At 40.4% G+C, this 15,092-nt stretch overlaps 1 protein-coding gene across 6 annotated transcripts in view; it reads left to right on the top strand.

The window, feature by feature from the left end:
• SOBP (sine oculis binding protein homolog) overlaps positions 1 to 12,441 on the top strand; it is a 195,977-nt gene extending 183,536 nt beyond the window's left edge. For all 6 annotated transcript variants that reach the window (XM_072998195.2, XM_078385269.1, XM_072998214.2 and 3 more), the window contains one exon: positions 10,484 to 12,441. The gene's annotated coding sequence lies outside the window, so the exon portion shown is untranslated. The remainder of the gene's footprint in view (positions 1 to 10,483) is intronic.
• Positions 12,442 to 15,092: the final 2,651 nt, after the last annotated feature.

The following is a 15,092-nucleotide window of genomic DNA, read 5'->3' as shown; positions in this document are numbered from 1 at the left end:
AACAAAAATCACTTGATTAAGCACCACTTTTCTGCCTTTCTGGCTCTCTGTGGTACCTGAACAGTTCTTCTCCAACACCACATTTCAAATGAGTTAATGCCCCCCACCTCTTGTCTTTTTTCCCTGTCTTTCTTTTACAGAATGTGAAGTATTTTAATGTTAGTTTTGGTGACAATCTTTACTAAATCCAAGCCCTCCCCCTTTTTTTGTAATTTCAAAAGTCATGGGGACATATATTGGAAATCATGAACACAACGTATTTATAGAGCTTTTGTTCTGATATAACCTTTCTTCCTCAGCTTGCCTAACTTAGGAAAAAAGTTTGAAAATTGGAACATACCTTTCTAGTTGGCATTGTGTGGAAAAAAACCATGGAAACATCAGTTTATCTGAGAGGTTAAAGGTTGTGTGTTGCACTTAATCACAACTTTGCTTCACTATTTCATTATGTCCAAAGACAACTCTTCAAAATATTTTAGCACAGAGGGACTATAGCCACATCCCAGCTGTTCTTGCTCCTGTCCTCTCCCAGCAACCATGGTGCAGATCATGTGCTCATCTTTTGGAATTCTTTAGTGCTGGGTAATTCTACATGAGGGAAGTGTCTATTAGAATTTGTGTGTAGTGAATGTATACATAAACTTTCATTTTAAAAAGCCAAGAAATCCAATTCTTTACAAAAACCTCCGGTTTATGAATATGGGATGTTGTGCTTTCTGAATCCACAATTCAAAATGCCAGAAAATGGCCTGATAATGCTGCACAATTTGTTTCTGCGTTACCAGCAGGAAAAAGGATGCCAAGCTTTATACTGCAGAGAGTAATCTTATTGTTGACAACATCCATGGGAACAGTCAAAGTTGTCCACAGGATACTATCTTGTGTTCACTATCATTCATAAAGAGACACCAAGCAGGTGGAAATCCCAGAAACTAACTTCTTTTTTCATCAGTTAACCATTTTTCACCCAAACACAAAGCAATTGTCAGGACTTTTTGACAACTGTGAATGGTAATGAGCACAAGAGGGTATCCTGTAGACCAGTGGTCCCCAACCTTTTCTGTACCATGGACTGGTTGGGGGGTTGTGGTCTATGGGGGGTACCTCCACACTCATGGGTGGGTGGGGCATGTACGCTGCATGGGTGGGTAGTTGGGCGGGGTGTGCTCATGGGTGGGTGGGGCATACTCAAGTGCATGTGGGGGCACACTTGTGGGGGGGTACAGCACATTTGCAGGTGGGCGGGGTGCACTTGTGTGGGTATGTGGGGCACCCATGCGTATGTGTGTGCATGTGTGTAGGCATAAGCGGGGGGAATGCGTGTGGGGGCAGGAGATCTGTCTTCGTGGCCCAGTCCTGCCAAGGCCACGGACCAGCACCAGGCCATGGACTGGGGGTTGGGGACCCCTGCTGTAGACCATCTTGAGTGTTGCCTTTGGTGTTGCCAATATTCAAGCAGCTGTTTGCTATGTAAAGCTTGGTATTCTTTTCTCTGCTGGCATTCATAAATTGGATGTTTTCTGAAGAAATGAATTTTGAAATCATATCATTTCCCTGAAACTAAGACCTAACCTGAAAATAATCTCTAATATGATTTTTCAGGATGCTCATAATATAAGACCTACTCCAAAAATAAGCCCTATTTAAATGAAACCCCACCCTCCACCATTGTGCAGCATTGTGCAGCAACCAGAAGAAGATGACATGACTATAAAATAAAACATCCCCTGAAAATAAGCCCTAATGCATTTTTGCAGCAAAAATTAATATAAGACCCTGTCTTATTTTCGGTAAAACACGATAGGTGTATGGATCGCCTTGATGCTGCATAAGACTTAGAATCTCTTTAAACTGGCAAGGTGAGTTTCTTTAAAATGCCTTGGGTTTTTTTTAAAAGCAATACCATTTTACAAGAATGCAGATTGTTCAAGGGGATGTTCTTTCTTGTATTAGTATCATTTTTTTAAAAAAAAAATCTGTTTCGTTGATCTACTGGATTAAATTAAGCAGTCCATTATAGGATATGTACTGCTACATTACACAATACACACATTGTTGCTAAGATTCAAACACAATGCTAGCTGCAGCAGTTGACACCAATAGAGTCTACACCATAGTACACTTTGAGACATGTCTCCAGATTCCAGAAGTGGTTTCTTATGGCTCCATTCACTTGACATTTGATGACTGGAAATGCTAATTAACAACATACCCCCCACTTGGAGCTAGATGTTTGGTCACCAGAGTATAGGCTGTCAAGCTGGTGCAGCTTGAGATAATTCAAACAACCTATGAAGATTCTGCCTGTGCTGGCCTCACAGTGAGAGATAAAGATGTGTTGTCAGTAGAAGAAATATTTTACTGGGTATAATTGTTTCGTATCTGAGCTAGAAAAAGCTTACTAAAATTAACAAAGCTGATCTGTGCCCTCACTATTTTAACTCTATATTATCAGGAAAAGAGTTGCTAAGGTGAAAAAAGATTACATCCTACACATACCATTTAGCTTCTCTATGGTGTTTCTCTCCCTCCAATTCTCAAAGTAGAAAATTAAATGCCACATGTGATTAAATAAGGGGATTAGAATAACAACCTATGGCCAACCAGGCTCACATTAAAAAGTCAGATTTTTGGCATGCCATCAAAAATATTACTTGTTGAAACTAGGCTAATAAGGGTTGCAAAACATTTAATCATGGCTGTACAGAAGGGTGCATATATTGAATAGGCTACAGGCTGGGTGCAAGCACTTGATGTATCTTCAAACTGTTTCCTACTGCTGCAGTGCATGCACCTGTAACCATGACTGTAGGACTTGCCCTCAGGCATCACCATATTGCATATTTATGAAAACTTTCTTCTTGGCAGTCTTTTAACACAAACCTATTCTGTTCATGAAACAGCTTTAATATTTTTCTAATAAAACGTCAGTCAACATTGCTTCCTAAGCTGTTACTACAGTATGCCACTCTTAAAACAAAGATCCCTCTCAGTGCCAGTTACAATTTTAAAAGCAGAATGAAATCAGTTGAATTCTCCACTGTAATAAGCAAACAGCTTCTTGGTATGAGTGGATCCCAAGCAGGGCACACAAAAGTATGACTCAAATGAGAAGTCTGTGTATATCACCATAGACATACTCAACTCCTCAAGGTCAGGGTACAATTATTCGTCTCAAGAAACTTGAAACAAAGCCAAAGAAAGTTTCTGCTAAAATAGACAAGATTGGTGACTACTGTGCCATTGTCATTTTTGGTTAACAAAGAGCAGGTGCTCCTTGTGAGCAGCTTTCAGGCTACAGATCCAACACATTAAGTACCCTTTTAAATCTTGGGACTTTCATATCTATGCTGCTAAACCTCCAACAATCTTATGTTTAGGAACTTTTTGGGTAAAAGAATATTGTAGCCTGACTACCACAGTTAACCCTGGCTTATGAATTTTGATTACTTCCTTCAGGTTGATGAACATGGTCGTGATGGGTTAGCAAACTCATATAGGAATCACTGAGGTTATGTAGACCTGTTTGAAGCAAGCAACAAATTTCCCACTTTTAAAATGAAAATCAACTTCCAACACACACACACACACACACACACACACACACACACACACACACACACACACACACGTATGCATGTACTTTATCTCCTAGCTCCGAACACAGAAGAGATACAGACACATACCGGTAGTTGCCCATCTATATGTAAGGCAAGGGTACTGGGTTTGGCAAAAAGTGTCCAGTGAAGCAAAGTTGGGATATTTGTGTAGATTAGTGACAGGGGGGGTCTGAGAAGCAAACACACATACCCCAATTGCCAGCAGCTTAGTTCACTCTGATCTAAATTTTTACTCTGGCATTCTGGAGGCTAGAAATACTGATTTTTAAAAAGCCCTTGGCCTCAGTTGCTATAGTAAAAGAAGGAACCATCAAAGCAGAAGGAGACTGGCAGGTGAAGCCAAAACCTCTGCTAAAAACTTCAATTGCTGAAGGGCTCAGACAGACTTCATTAGATTTTCCCACCCACTCTTATTTTGCATCCAGGTATGGCAAAAGGAGCGAACAACACTGCTTACTAGATGCGCTGTGTTTGTTCTCTCCCTCCCTCCTTCAGTCTCTCTCACTCTCTCTTCTGTATATATGTATTTACTTTCAAGTACTTATACTGAGTCTTCATTACACTTAGGACTAAGTGTATCTGGGAATGTGGGATGCATGACTGACGGTCTCTGGGCTTTGACTGGATAGGTTAAAGTAGCATGGACTATTCTTTTCCCACTGCTGTTTCCTACCTCTTTTTGTTTTAAAATGCCTGCTGGTGGCTGATGCAAGGTAGATTCATGGAAGGGCAGTTGCTGGGCAAGGAATAATGTATACAGCTCTATCAAAGGAATGGAAGCAAGGTGGTAGGAGCTTTGTCTACACATACAAGATCCAACACATTCCCAAAATTGATGCTGCTGCAAAGAAACACCCCCATCCTAAGTTGCAGCCATTTGTCATCTTCTTTCACATACCCCCCCTCCAAAATATATCAGGAAACATACAAATATTGGGCAAAATTTGTCAGCAGATAAAAGTACTCCTTTCCTTCCACTGCTTTTCACTCAAAATTACTGCCTCCAGCGGCTCCATCTCATTTTTAAAATGACTGACAGGTTTTCATCATGTGCATGGCCAATATGATCCTATTCTGCAACAGCTATAAGGAAGCTACAACCAGAAGGTAGAACATGGAGGCAATATAGTTTGGATGAATGGTGACAAATTGTTGGTGCAGGAAGACCTAAGACAAATTGTCACATTCTCATTCTTAAACACCACAATACCTTTGAAAAATGTGAACTTTGGTAATGTGACAAAGATAAAACAGGGCATGCTGGAACTCTCAGGTAAACAAAACAAATGTTACTGCAATAAACAATATTATTTGCTAAAGAAAACAGAGATATATAGATACAAATTGTTTTAAAAAATAAATTTGGAAGACTATGCAAACATGTTTACAAATAACTATGGCTTTGAGCCAAAGTAGGTCTTATCTACCAGATAGGTAGCCTCAACCTTCTGTTTTGCCAAGTTTTGGAAAAGGTAGGATTGTATATGGTACCCAGTGTGGTGTAGTGTATAGAGTGATAAACTAGGACTCAGGAGACCAGAGTTCAAATTCCTTCTCAGCCATGGTAGCTCACTGGGGAATTTGGAACTGGTAAAACTACTGCTTAAATCTCACTGATCTCAAATGCCCTATTAAGGTCATTATAAGTTGGTTCCAACTTGATGGCAAAGAACATAGAGTTCTCTCCTTAAAATGCTGTATTTCATGTTCCTTGTCCCAAATAGGCTTATATCTGATTTTGGAAATGGTTAGGAGGGGAAAAAAAGGGGGGGAGGTGTGTTTTCCAGGGCATGAAATTGTGAGGATAAGGATCTTTTGTCGACTGAAAACCTCCTGCAAATGACATCATGCCCAATTAAAATTATGAAAAAAAATGGGGTGAGAAACTTGGTGTTTTCCTCCTTATGTCTGTATCTACTCTTACATGATCCATTAAAGGACTCTGCCTTACTTGCTGTATAAATGCAATCCTATGAGCATAGTTAGTCTACATTAAAGGGATGCCAGTGGCTTAATGCCATCTGGATAGATTTCATGATACAGAAGATATATCTGAGTTGCTAGTAATGAAACACAGTTTGCTGTGTACCACATTCTATTTTACTTTACTTCCCATGTGTTTGCACAATTACTTTTTTAATTATTGGTCACTGGTATTCAAAATCCTCTTGCTTAACATAGCAAATCACAATAGAATAGGCCCACTACATCAATGGGGATTTGTTGAGTCAATTCCTTACCTAAGTTCCATTGATTCAAATGGGTCTAGTCTAAGTAGGACTTAACTTAGGCACAGCACAATTTACTATGCTAAGCAACTGAAGTTTGGCTCTTGTATTCCATAACAGTTGTTGGGGTCAAATCCAGTCAATAGATCTTATCTCTTTTCTGCAAAAAGAATATATTTATTTTTCTCCTTTCGAATCTGTTTATGGGCGGTGGTCTTACACAATAAGCATCTTGGGCCATTACCTGCTCTCAATACAGTAGATCCAGTGGCTTGCCTTCCATATAATCCTAGGCATGGCTTAAAACCTAGCAGGATTTCCAGGTATATTTTGATGACTGCAGCCCTGAAATACACGACATAATTAATCAGTGACTGCTGCAATTTGGAATACAGCTTAAACCCTACACATACATTGTGGAAAAAGGAAAGTGCAGTAGCATTGATATTATTCAGAATGTAAAACCGGAAATAGTTTAGGCTGCCAGCTGTGAGCCAGAGGTTGAGAGTTTTATTCCCCACTTTGCCACACAGAAGAAGCACTAGCTTGTGTAAACTTGTGAAAACTGCTTAATCCCAGAGTACCCCCAGAGGAAGGGAGTGGTAAACTGGTTCTGGATACTCTGTACATAGAAAGCCCTAGAAAGGGTTGCCAAATGTCAAAACTGATTTTACAGTGCATTATTATTATTATTATTATCATCTCTGAACTTTGATAACCTTAACCAGATAACTTCTGGTTTGTCCGCAGACTCACCAGAACCTTAAATACGTTTCTGGGGTACCAAATTGCTGTTCAGTTCTCCTATGCATTGTCCATCAGATGCCATATATGAGCCCCTTTGTGAACAGTGTTTGTGGCTGGAGGCATATATCTTGCCTCAGAAAAAGAAAGGGTAAAAGAGCCTCGTGGCGCAGTGGTTAAAACGCTGTACTGCAGCTAAAACTGTGCTCACGACCTGGGGTTCAAATCCCAGGTAGCCGGCTCAAGGTTGACTCAGCCTTCCATCCTTCCGAGGTCGGTAAAATGAGTACCCAGCTTGCTGGGGGGGCAATGTGTAGCCTGTATAATTAAAATTGTAAACCGCCCGGAGAGTGCTTGTAGCGCTATGGGGCGGTATATAAGTCCAATAAATAAATAAAAGGGTGGGAGGAGGTAAATATATAAATGTTACAAATTTAGCAGAAATGTCTGACTTTGATAGTCTGTCCATAAAAATTGATTTTATTTTAATCAGGAAACATCAGACTGCCAAATTCTCAATGTATCAGTACATTGCAGAAATAGGTCACTAGTTTGTTTTGCACCCATGAACTTTTTTTCTCCAGACATCTTCTTGCTACGTATTTAAAAGAACAATACCCCTGTTTAAGATGTGTCCTAATTTGTAACAATATCCGTGGTGCAGCTGGCTTAGTCTTCCAAGTGCTTCTAAAATGGTTCTTAAATTTTACCTAGCCTGTAATAAGAAATTATCTGGAGACAAAGACACAGAACTGACGATAACAATAATCCACCCCTCATACATAACAAAAATAACAATAATAGCAACAATCCACCCCTCATACTTAACAACAAAAATAACAAAAATAGCAATAATAGACCCCTCATACTCAGTCCCACCTCTAGTTGAATTTCAACGTCCAGTTCTTGTTTTGAAAGCTCAGACTATGTAACATAATAATTCCCTTTGGAAATGGACATACAGAAGAGCTTGGCTAGAGTAGAAAGAATCAAGCAAACAATCGGGCTTGGATTCCTTTACGAATTTCTGCACCTCAACAAGCTATTAGTGTCTTTACCCTATATTTAGAGCAATTTTAAGTTATTTCTGGGGAGCCTATGTGGTGAAGTACAAACTTGCTGCTATTAGGATCTCCTGCATGCCAGGGCATTGGATAGTTGTACATTTTTAATAAGCCCTTGGGCTACCTTTTAAAAACCTTTTATACAAAAATTCAACTTCTACCCAAAAGAAAGAGAACAAAAGCAATGTATGAACATTTTTACAGAAGAGGTACATAGTGAGGTCATTAGAAGTTCATAATAGTTCCTTGGTGTCTTTGGTGTCTTTATGTTAATCTGTAGGAGAGCAGCAAAATATCTTGAATGCCCCCTTTATAGCTAATAGTCTTTCATCAAGAGAATCTGTTTACCATAGTCTCCCAGCCATCTCTTGCCCCTGTTATATGGTACAAAAATAACAGTTAAGTGGCACTGCCTAAACTAAGCGTTCTCCGGAGGTGGGAGAATGCACTACAAATCCCAGAATACCCCAGCTACCATGACCACTGGGACCTAGAATATAATTTTTCCAATCTCTGTCTTTCTCTCAAGATTGTTTCCATGGCCCCGGTTGTCAGTTGACACAGTTACTAGGATCAGATCAAAACTGTCTGATAAATGACTGATTCAGAAAGTCTCCTGGTTGTATATTCACTGTCTGTCCTAAATCATGCGTTGCTTAAATCATAACCAGTCATCATTAAATAAGGGAGTTGAATGATCAGGCTGCTTTCTGGCTGCTTTCACCTTCAAATATAGAGAACAGTAGAGGCACAGAACAGGACTACACCCAATCATGAAAGAAGGAATGCTGTTTTCAGTGTTGTCTAGCAGAATTTCCTGAGAGGAGGATGGATATTATTATCTATTTGTGGCAACTTATTAGCCACTTGCAGCATAAAATGGTGCTCCTCTCATTTAAAGTTTCGGATTATATAAAAATTAACCATGAAATTTCTTTGCTCAAGCAACCCTTTTTCTTCCAAGCTGCAGGGCTGATGCTGCTCCTGCCAGTATCAGCTAAAGTCCTTGTGAGGTCCTCCTTGGAAGTGAGACTTCCAAGATGAGAAAATGTATTTCTGTTCCACCATTTATGCCTTTTTATTAGAGCCACGTTCCTTAAAACCTGCTCCCATTAACTTGAAGTTGAAAGAAAGCCTTTCAAGATCCATAGGCGTCTTCATGTTTAATTGTGGAAGATCAACAGCATGGTGGATGTAAGCTGTCATGATTCACTTCTTCTAAACCACAGTGAGAGCAGAGGAAAGACGTGGACATATTATTTCTTATCTGGGTTGCATGAGAGGAGAAGAATGGCTTCATGGCCTAGCCTGATGTTTGCTGATGAAAGAAATCACAGAACTGAAAATGATGTTAGCAGCCACAAGGGCTGGATAAGAAGTTTCTGAGTTAAACCACACACTGCCTTTCTCCATGGCTCCCAGCTTGTTGTTTCTCCCAAAATAATAACTTGTTGGCTGGACTGTGTACATGGAATGTTTCTCCCAGCTCCAGTGATGTGGTGTCATTCATTTCCCTTTCTGGGGAAGGAGGGATAAATCATCAGCTGTTCAAAAGGGAAGACTTTAATGGAAAATCCTTGAACTGCTTTCAGAGTTGTTAAGGAGAACGGAGCTCATGCAAATAACAGGCAGTCCCAAAGAGTTTTCAGGGCTGAACACACTCCCATGCCTGATTTAGTGACACACTTGTGGTTTATGACCTCAACACAACTTCCCAAAGAAAATTATGGGCTTGATTTTGCGAGGAGCCTGCTTCTGTCCCAGGGAAACCAAGCATATGCTGGTGCTTCATCACCAATGACACTCACATTCATTGCTTAGTTGGATTAATTACTACACTAGAGTACATTAAAGGGAATGATGCTCTCTTCCTCATATCAACACATTCCTAGTGCCTGAAATCCTTACAAGGAATCCTTATCTTGTGCTGGAAACCTGACAATGCGAACTCTCAGTAGCTCAGCCCAGAATATTCCTTAGAATAGGGAGTGAATTTTTAACAGGATGTATGTTACCTGTTAGCATGCTCAGCCCTCTATTAGGCAGAATAAGGCAGCTGCTTAATCCAGAAGATTTGGACAGAGGTTGTGAAAAAGCATCAAAACGGTTAAAATTGTAAAAAATTATCATTGTTGCACTTTCCTGTTGGGAGGAGAAATCTGTGGGTACAACCCCCACAAACAAAATAACTTGTCTGATATAGGGTTCTGTGTCCCGTGTTTTAAGAAATGAGGTGACATTTGTTGCTTTGCCTCAAGAGGCAAAACAGAGGTGGAGGTGCATGTTTGTTACAGCTAAGCTTCTGATGACCAACAAATGAAGCCAGAAAAGGCTGAGGTGCTCCCGTCAAGCTTTATTGAGAATTTTGATATTCCAAAGTCTTCCCCACATTCTCCACCAAGTCAGAAGGGATCCCTAGGGAGCTTTGGATCCTGGAGAGGGTTAATAGGAAAGTGTTAAGTAATACTTTACATCATCAGCTTGCAGGAGCATACATTTATCCAAGATAATTTTGTCCCGAGTGTCCACCTCTGCATACAGCTACCGTCCAGCCAGCAGCCTCATCTGCAACCATTCAGATATGTTTGTTTTGTGCCTTTTCTTCTTATTCTTCAAGTTTTCTATTCATGGTCAGGTGCTAATTGCAAATAAAAGTGACTTAAAACTTATGCTGACACATATACTCACTTTATCAGATCTCCCGGAGCCAAATGGAGAATGTGCCCTTTCCAGATTGGGATTGGGCAAGTCTGTTTAACATGACTATCAGTAATAAGTGGTAGTGGTGCCTGGTGGACGCTGACCTGCCTGCCTTTGTTTTTTCCAGGAATGCTCACTTTGACAGGGTACATTGTATGGAGAAAGGGAGCAGAGCAAACCACGCTACTTCACCAAACAACACCAGCTGGTCCACTCACTACACCTTCTGGTTTAATGTCAAGAGAACAAAGCTAGAGGGAAGGCTCAAGACCCTTTGGTGCCTTTGGCTGAGAAGACTATAAGCGTATCATGGACCCCATGGAGTACGCTCAGCATTCCGACCACCATCTCCTCCTCTCCTTAGCCCTTTGGTTTCTTGCCGACAGAGGACTTCCCTCTGCTTTCTAAGGCCACATGGACCAATGTATGAACTCCCTCCCAGCACAACTGACTTCAAGGTTCAAATGTTTGAGATTGGACAATGAAATAGATTTCTTTCGTCCTTATTTTCAAAAACTGCTGTGGTTTTGCTGCTACACTAAGAATTGTGATTTGCATTGTATCGTTTTGGACCTATTCTTTTTGATTGGGGGTGGGGCTGAAGGGGTTATACTGGAGTACTGACACTTCAGAGTCATCTCTATCTCCTACCCATAATGCACTTTTAAATGAAGAGTTATTAGAATATTTTATTGGCTAATATACCTTTTTTGTTGTTATTTTTTACAAAGGCCACCTTTATCCTTTTTAATGCCATATTTTCAGTGTTATACTTTTATGGCTTTTATTTTTTATTATTATTATTATTTTTTAATTTGACAGATGTAAGAAGCAGCATGAATAGTTTATACTGTGGTTTTTCAGAGACTAAATGCCAAGAGAACTCAGTAAATGTTTATTCCTCTCTGCTTTCCTCTCTTTCAATTCCCCTAAATAGTACCCCATTTGGGAACAGAGCAAGAGTGTTGAAGTAAAGACCAAAAAGAAAAAGAAAGAAAAAGGTTGGGGCAGGGGGAAGGATCCCCTGAAGGTGTAAAACTATCTGGGGGAAATATTTGCTGGGTGTTATGAAAGACTTGGATGAAATTTCAACCCTGATGGTTTTTCAGTGATCCAGGAAGCCAGTGAGACAATCTCTCCAGATGCAAAGCCCCTTTCATGATAATTAGAAAGGTATGGCCAAGCCAATGAAAACACTGGGGTAAAGTGAGAAGAGAGCCCCCATGATTCCGTTTCACTGTTTGCTTTTTCCTGTCATGGTTAAAAGAAATGTGCAATTCAATCCTCAGTCAGTGGGTGGAGGATAACAGGGTAGAATTTACTTGTGTGCACTTGTATAGTTGTAGCCAAGAGTCCAAACGTACACGAGAGCACGTATTCCGGCACTGATTGGGTAAAAAAAAAAAAGTGGAATATCCCATTCTGACAACAACAAAAAAATACTAAGGGAGAAAAAATGGGGGGGGGGTTCGTAAAAAATGTCTTCAAATCACCTTGTGATCCAGTGTAACTGTTTACTAACTTGAATAAAGCAATTGTTCACATGATGGTGTCCAGGGCACACCTTTACTATAAGGCTATTGTAATTAGCAAACAGGGTGGGGGCTTGGAAAGGACATCCTTCAAGGATCTGCGAGCAGGGCTGTTGTCATAAAAGCCCATCGTATTAGAGCCTTATAGCGATGGTGCACCAAGGGCACAATGTACATACTGTATTTCTATATTTTCCTTTGTACAGTTTCACTTACGTCAAGCTACTGTTTTACAGGTGCTCCTTATTTATTAGGGCTGTGAAGGCTTGGAAGATTACACCCAATGAGCAAGCTCGCTTTTTAAAAAAACCAATAAATAAATGAAAAATTAAAAGGGGGAGGGGAGGGAGGGCATGGGTGGGTGTTGGGGGAAGGATGAGTTCAGGAGCCCATGGAGTGATTTCAAAATCTAACAGAGACATGTGTCTATGGGGGAAAAAAAGGAAGCACTTCTCATATGCTTCTAGTTGTTCTGGGCTCACACCATTTTTCTTTCTCCCTGACTGGTGTCAGATTTATTAAAACAAAATAAATCTCCAAGTTAAAAAAAAAAGTACACTTAACTTTGGTTTTGTTTTCCTTTTCTTAAACATCTGTGTACAAAAGGTCATTGTTGCTTCCTGGAAGTTTAGGAACAGTGAAATTCAACCATGGTCATAAGAAGAATGCCCCTGTTAAAAAGCTATTTTAGGAGGAAAGCTGAATTTTTGTGAGTTCATCTCTTCAAATCCTTTCCCTTCTTTTATGGAATATGGGAAAAAGCAATATTTTAACCTGCAATAGAGCCTCTTTCCTACCTCTTTGCTGCAAGAAGCAGCATCCACATCACTCTCCATTCAGTCTTAAGGTGCAAAACACAAATAACCTCTCTGTTTTTCTACATATAAGATGTTTGAGCTTTTCCACCTCCTATTGCCCTCAACCTATGGTATCAAATCTTGCCTGCAGTAATGTCTGCCCAGCAAAAGTACATATATTACATTTTGGACATTGTTCCTAACCATCTTTGCCTCACAATGTCATTATTATTATTTTTTAATATTCAGAGATCTCAAAGTTAAGACACAACTTTCAAAAGAGATGCTTACGCTATCTGTGTGTGCCTGCATGCCTGCATGTACACACATACACCCTCTTTTTCTGTAATATGGAATGGACAAATCTTATGTTCAGTTTATCGGGGGTTTTGAGAGGTTATTGTTTTTCATTTAACTGTGTATGAAACATTTTGTGTCCATTTGTATGCTACAAGTGCAGCCATGTTTGTAAATATTTTTGGCTATATTCTGCTAGAAATAGCAGAGAGGAGAAGGGAAACAAAATGCAAGGGAGATAGGGAAAGTTACAGAAAATTGAATGCAGACTTCCAAAGAATAGCAAGGAGAGACAAGAGGGCCTTCTTAAATGAACAATGCAAAGAAATAGAGGAAAATGACAGAAAACGAAAAACCAGAGATCTGTGCAGGAATATGGACATGAAAAAGGACAAAAATGGGAGGGACCTAACAGAAGCAGAAGACATTAAGAAGAGGTGGCAAGAATACATAGAGGAATTATATCAGAAAGATTTGGATATCCCGGACAACCCAGACAATGTAGTTGCTGACCTTGAGCCAGACATCCTGGAGAGCGAAGTCAAGTGGGCCTTAGAAAGCCTGGCTAACAACAAGGCCAGTGGAGGTGATGGTATTCCAGTTGAACTATTTAAAATCTTGAAAGATGATGCTGTTAAGGTGCTACATTATATATGCCAGCAAGTTTGGAAAACTCAGCAGTGGCCAGAGGATTGGAAAAGATCAGTCTACATCCCAATCCCAAAGAAAGGCAGTGCCAAAGAATGCTCCAACTACCGTACAATTGCACTCATTTCACACGCTAGCAAGGTTATGCTCAAAATCCTGCAAGGTAGGTGTAACAACCCCAGACCTACTGGAGTATCCCACCCTGTAGTTATGCTGCCACCAACCATTCGCTCTACCAAGTCACCCAGACCAGGAATGGATTTTAATAAACAAAAGAACAAGGTTTATTGAAAAAAACAAACAGGGTAAATAAAAGAATCAGGTAAATAGGATACTGGAACTTGGTATAGTCCCAATCATACACATACAACAGATTGGTTCCCACGGAACACTTTAAGGTAACGCACAGACCCTGAACCTATCCGTTCTGGCTACCTAGATAGAAACCTGAACCTATCAGGTATGTACTATCTGACGAACAGTTGTACACAGTCTGACCCACAGACTCCAACTCCACTTCTCCACGTCAGCTCTCCTACGATGGATTTCCCCCAAATATATATACAGTACAGCTCCTCCCCCCTGATGTCCCGCCTTCCACTCCCCATAGGATGGAACTTTCCCTCCAAACCCATGACAGACAGGTACCATCAGTGCTGTATGTGACAGTAGGCTTCAGCAGTATGTGGACCGAGAACTCCCAGAAGTACAAGCTGGATTCCAAAGAGGCAGAGGAACAAGAGACCAAATTGCTAACATGTGCTGGATTATGGAGAAAGCCAGAGAGTTCCAGAAAAATATCTACTACTGTTTCATTGACTATGCAAAAGCCTTTGACTGTGTGGACCACAGCAAACTATGGCAAGTCCTTAAAGAAATGGGAGTGCCTGACCACTTTATCTATCTCCTGAGAAACCTATATGTGGGACAGGAAGCAACAGTTAGAACTGGATATGGAACAACTGACTGGTTCAAAATTGGGAAAGGAGTACGACAAGGCTGTATATTGTCCCCCTGCTTATTTAACTTATATGCAGAATACAACACGCGGAAGGCTGGACTGGAGGAATTCCAAGCCGGAGTTAAGATTGCCGGTAGAAATATCAACAACTTCCGATATGCAGATGATACCACTCTGATGGCAGAAAGTGAGGAGGAATTAAAGAACCTTGTAATGAGGGTGAAAGACAAGAGTGCAAAAAAAGGCCTGAAACTCAACATCAAAAAAACTAAGATCATGGCCACTGGTCCCATCACCTCCTGGGAAATAGAAGGGGAAGATATGGAGGCAGCGACAGATTTTATTTTCTTGGGCTCCATGATCACTGCAGATAGAGACAGCAGCCACAAAATTAAAAGACGCCTGCTTCTTGGGAGGAAAGCAATGACAAACCTTGATAGCATCTTAAAAAGCAGAGACATCATCTTGCCAACAAAAGTCCGAATAGTCAAAGCTATGGTT

This window comes from Pogona vitticeps, chromosome 1 (assembly GCF_051106095.1).
Source record: "Pogona vitticeps strain Pit_001003342236 chromosome 1, PviZW2.1, whole genome shotgun sequence".
NCBI classification, from domain to species: Eukaryota; Metazoa; Chordata; class Lepidosauria; order Squamata; family Agamidae; genus Pogona; species Pogona vitticeps.
The sequence above is the reverse complement of the archived record's forward strand: the minus strand, read 5'-3'. Positions and strand labels throughout refer to the sequence as shown.